This window comes from Cynoglossus semilaevis, chromosome 19 (genome assembly GCF_000523025.1).
Source record: "Cynoglossus semilaevis isolate Cse_v1.0 chromosome 19, Cse_v1.0, whole genome shotgun sequence".
Classification (NCBI taxonomy): domain Eukaryota; kingdom Metazoa; phylum Chordata; class Actinopteri; order Pleuronectiformes; family Cynoglossidae; genus Cynoglossus; species Cynoglossus semilaevis.
Genome location: NC_024325.1, coordinates 4,940,783 through 4,946,630, shown reverse-complemented (window position 1 = coordinate 4,946,630; position 5,848 = coordinate 4,940,783). Strand labels below are relative to the sequence as shown.

The window sequence follows — 5,848 nt, the reverse complement described above, 5'->3', positions numbered from 1 at the left end:
ATATATATATATATTACTTTATAATATTTGGTATATTGTCCTAAAATCATAAAGGACGAAGTAAAGGTAAAGGACAAAAAACAAATCAAATTTCCAATGACAGTTTTATGTTATCCTTGGGGTCAATGTGATTAATTTTTACTGATGTCGGACAGTACACGTTTATGTGTCATTTATTTTTTATTTTATATAATTTGGAAAATCCATAGGAGTGAACTATTTAAGTTACAGATATTGTTGATGCACTTCTTTCAAACTCTGTTGCTTGGTGAAAAGTCTTTTCCAGGCTGCAACCAAAATAGCACCAACATACAAATTTAGAGTTTAGCGGTGTGTGACTGAATGATGGCTTCTAATGGGAAAGAGAATGTGTGAAAAAGCTTCGTTTTCCCTCTGTCTGTCTTCCTTTTTTTTTTAATACTGTCACTTTTCACATCCACAGACATGCGTGCACACACTGACGCCACCGAGTTCTCTCTCAATCATAATGAAACACTAGCGTGCACACGGACACACACACACACATGCACACAGACACACGCATACTCCTACACCTCCAGAAATAGAGGCAGCAACAGTCTCGCTGAGTCCCTCAGCCCACATGTTGATAATGTCACCTTTTTAGTGTTTCATTACCTTGTGCTAACAATCAGAGAACATCTTTTTCTCTCTCCCTCTTTTACACGCTTACTTTTTTTTTCACCATCTTTACTTGCTCTGTCTTATTTTGGAATCAGCGATATGTTTGAAAGGAGCCGTCATCCCACTTAATTGCCGTAGTTAATGGAGCTACACTGCAATTTCTGTGTCGAGTCTGGAGAGAAGGGGGAAAAAAGTTTATGATCCATTAATGTCAGTAATCTCACTTCTGAATTGCACTCGGAGGAAATATCAGATAAAGGGAGGACAATATGGAGGCACCACGTTGTCCATGCAGAGGAGACGGTTTCATAATTACACAGGAGTCATCAAAAATAACAATTAGCGGATCAGGTGAACAGCGAGCTTCTCCGGGAGGTGCTAACTTTAGTTTGGTGACACATGTGACTGTTCTGTTTAAAAACCACATGCATCTAAAATGGATGTTTAACCTAAAAGAAAGAACTGTACTTTAATTAGGCACGGCTATATTTAACCTTACTTCTATTTAATTGCTTGAAATGCGTGCAGGAAAAAACGCGAGGTAGTAAATCTAAACACCAGTAAGATGTCTTCTCTGCAGACTCTGAATATCCCCGTATCTCTAAGCAAGCTGTAATAAAAATAGCCATTCAAACAGGTGTTGCCAAGAAAACTTAGAAGTCACGTGACAAGTATTCTGGATAAATTTATCCAGCTGGTGACATACAACCTCAGCTACTGCTGCCAGTGAGTAAATGTATATATTTCCTGATACTCTTTTTAGCCAGATGTTTAAATAATCATCAGATATCCCAATAACAAAACATATTAAAAGTGACAGATTCTGAGGTCTGACAGTGTGCAGAGGAAAAACAGTATTTGAAGGGAAATAAGTAAACAGATGAGCAGATGGTCAGCGAGAGTTTAATGCTCCAGCTAAACTCAACTGTTGCACGTTGGTTGACCAGAGCTCAGGGTTATAATCAGTGTTATATAAACTGACAAGTGAGATCTCCACTGTTGCCGTGCAGTCGGCCTCTGCTCATCGCCTCACTTCCCTCCGAGCTGTTTGTAGGTGTATATTTGACATGTATTAACGAGCAGATCTTAAGGATGTTTTCAAAAGGTTAAGAGAAGACGAGAGCTGCCACGTACTGGACAGAACAGGAGCCAAGGAAGCAAGACGACGTCCAAATGACTCTGGAGTCAAGGGATGAAAATACGACCGGCCATAAAAGCAGGACGATCAACAAACTGTTGATGCAGAATCATTTCAAAGTAATACAGCGCCAGATAGAGGAAGGAATGAAACAGACACAGATGTGACATCAGCTCCTCTCAGAAACCACCAAACACCAAACCAAATGTGATATATCTCAATCGAACCGATTCCTTCATGGCCACTCCAAGACAATGCAATAAAGTGTAAAGGAAAACTCTCTGTTTTCAAACACAAATATTGCAGAAAATCTTTTTTTCAGTCTTTGAAATAAACTGTATTATATAATCAACTGACATGTTGATATAAATGCTCATATAAGTTCTTCTGAGGTGATCTGTGGTTTGGCAATTACCTTGAATGACAGTGAGAGGAAAAATACCGAGGGGCTAAAAGGACAGAACAGAAAAAGAAATAACAGTCATTAAAAAGGTAGACAGACAGTGAAGAACAGATGTGGATTTGTTTGGAGACTACACTCCTAGAATACAAAATGTTTTCCTGGTTCTTTCTAGAAACAGGCTTTGTCTCCAAGGTTCCTCCTGAGCTTTTAATGTTTAGCTAAACTGATTTGGAAAATGGTTTCTAGAAAAACTCAGTGTCTCAGACACAAAATATGACAAGAAAAAGACACAAGCTTTTTTTTGTTTAATCCAACATAGAAAACCCAGAGGTATGTAAACAAATAAATACACAGTGGATACACACAGGGCTAATTATATATAGCCTAAAATACATAAAATACATTTACTGCATGGATGTATATTTACCTTTTCTGTACTGCCATGAATATTTTATTATCTAGATGTATCTAATTTTCACTGATGACAGTTTTTACCACTGAAATGATCAAACTGTTGTTGGCTTGTAACTTGGAAAGATTGTTGTAGTCGTCCTACATGCAAAAGATTTTTTCTATTTTGATTATTTAAAATCTGTTGCCCACTCACTGGCCGCAGTCCAAGAGGATATAAAAAAAAATCACAACACAGAAACACAACTATCCAGCTGTTTTAATATTTGGATTTCCCCTGGTCAGTGAATTTAAAAAAAGCCAGAGGTTATTTTTTATAAATATTTCTTGCTAATTTTTAAAAGTTAATTGAAAATATGTGTACTTGTTGCAAGTTGCAAAGTTTTCAGAGGATGCCTTAGCAACAATACTAAATCAGGTATTCCCAGTTTTTCACTTTCCACAGAAATCTGACAGATTCACGGCTGCACTTCCTCCTTTCCTCCGTTCAACCTGACTTTACACCAGTGCAAAGTGGGAACTGGCTTAAATAATCTGGATCGGTGGTAAAGAGCACAGCAGACATTAAAGTCTCAGCACAGGAGATGAAATGATCACCGTGAGGCCACAAAAGTACAGTTAGAGGAGCAGAGCAATAGAAGAGGTTATAACCACCATCAGAGTGAAATACAACAGTGATAGGGTCTGAGAAGAGATGCTCAAATCAAGATCCAAATAAAATGAAATAAAATACTGGCCTTGGGTTCCCTCTATTTCTGTCTCTTTTAAGACCCTCTAGGTACAGAGGGGATCAGTGGTGCGAAAAAAATGCACTTGAAACTAGAACTCCTTGATATGGTATTAAAGAAATCAGTGTAACATCGATAAATATTCAGTTCAGGATAACCTTCTACCAGAGGAAACTGCTTAAACAAAAGGTTCAAGCAATTCACTCAATAAATACATTTAAAAGTGCACATTTTGAGAAGTTTTCAGTTCATCAGGTTGGTATCAGGGGTGGGTATGATGGGAGCATCCACCAATGGTGCAGTCTACTTTATACAGTATGCATGAGTCATGGCTCAAGAATGTGGGCTTCATACAATCAAATCAATTGTCTCCATAGTACCTGATGGTGATGTGACTCTCACACATGCTAACTACTACTGCTCCAGTTGAGAGGGTGTTTTCCTGCCCTCACTGCAGTCCAGTTCTGTTTCCTACTTAAATGTTTATAGTGTCATTAGAAGGATAATTTAACTACAGACACCAAGGACTGTTAAGCGGCTCAAGTTTTCTTCACAACAAAAATGGGAAAACGTTTTAATTGGGAAACTGTGTCAATTTGTATCTTTGGGTTCCGCGTGATTAAAAAGTCTTATTTAAAGAAAGGGCATTTGGTCTAGTGGTTAACTATCCAACTTTTTGGGCTGTTTTTCCTGTTAAATAAACATAATAAATATAAAAACTCTCTGAAAATCTGTCATTTGTCCAAAGAAGTGCAGAATCAAGTACACAAACTGTCAAATCATTCATGGTGACACTGCAGAGCAGGTAAGCAAACCGCCACCATTCAAAGCTTGACCCAGGTGATCACTAATCCTGCCCGTTGGGTCAGGGTGTGGTCACCTCCTTTGTTTTACTATTACTGCATCTCTCTGAGACCAAATACCAGAATTTTTCTGGCATTTTAGAACTGACTTGGATGAACTGGGGAAATGTCTTCAAAAAAACAAACAAAAAAACCAAAAAAAAAAAAAACAACACAGTTCACTTGGTCTGTACTGAAATAAAATTACCTGAATGAATGAGAACCTATGACAGTTTGCCATCTGGTGGAAAATTGCCCAACATAAATAAATGCACCAAGGCAATTTAATGGTTGTGGGATGTCGATAAGCCATAACTTAAAATTCAAAAGCACTGTGTAATGCCTGTGATTATGTCCCCATAACACGGACATCACTCACCTAAATTACTCTCATCCATCTCTCTTTTTAACCTCCTCACCACACACACACACACACACACACACACACACAGCTCACTATCAGTTCCTATCACCTGCCCGGAGATGGAGCTGAACGCTATAGTCACCAAGTCTCCCTTTCGTGCCATCATTTGTTCGAGAGGCGACACTGTAAAAACCATCTGTAAAGACCACTTGTTCCAGAGACTCCGTCATTGCTCTCCCAAAATATACTCCCCTCCGCGGCAGGACGCGGGGTTATTAAGCCGCAATAACATGTGGAGGGGAAACTGGGGGTCACACATGACCCCTTCTCTCCAACTGTATGAGTCGAGTAGGTGCGCGTCAACACAACGTGCACGTTGGCACGTGTTGGTTTTGCATGCTCGCACGTGCACGCGCGCCCAGGCAAATGGAGTCCCATGTAGCGGTGGTGTCTAAGGCTCTGGGAGAAAGGGAGCAGCTGGGAATGATACTCTGGCTTGTATGAATTCTGCCCAAAGACCTCGGTGCGGGGTTTTCTTCCCGTCCTCTTCCATCTGCATATGGAAATATGCGCGTGCACCTGCAGCATCAGGTTTTTAAAGGGACGGTATATGGGCAGAGCGCAAGGAGAGAGGGAGAGAGAGGGAGAGAGCGAGAGAGAGAGAGAAGAGTGGAAGGGAGTGTTTTAATTTTCATAGATAGATAGATAGATAGATAGATAGATAGATAGATAGATAGCAGGTGGAGGGGAAGGAGAAAGAGGAGTCCGTACACGCACGCGCACGTGCGCGCACAGACCTGAGGAAACGTTGCACTGCAGACTTGACTGACTTCATCGCCAGCTCACTCTGCCTGATCTGATGAAAATAAACCTTTCCCTCAAAAGTAAAGGCAGACATGTGCTCTCCCCTCGGTTTGAAGCATCCCCCAAACCAGCAGCTAGGACTGATAAGTGGGCTTATAAAATATTTATTGAATTAATTTTACTCATGTGCTGGCAATGACCTATTACAACATGCTCTCCCGACTCCTATAACCACCTTAGAAGTCTTCTTCTTGTTGCAGAAAATGTGAAAATGTCCTCTGATTTGTAGTCTCAGTTGACATTACGCAGATGACTACAAAATACACGCCGGGTATCGTCAGTCCATTTTTTTCCCTTCCTTGCAGATGCACGCAGTTCAGCGCTCTTCGCTGTTCTGAGCTCAGTCTGGAGTGGTGCGGCTGTAGCAGTAGAACATTTGGCTGTAAACAGAGACACTCTGCTGTTGTCTCCATGCGAAACCTTGGATTTTAGGAGACGGTGAGTGATTCGTGGGGC

The 5,848-nt window shown here is 40.4% G+C and overlaps 1 long non-coding RNA gene across 2 annotated transcripts in view; it reads right to left on the bottom strand.

Moving 5' to 3' along the window:
- LOC103394956 (uncharacterized) overlaps positions 1-5,848 on the bottom strand; it is a 28,581-nt gene that overhangs the window by 6,966 nt on the left and 15,767 nt on the right. The window lies entirely within an intron of this gene.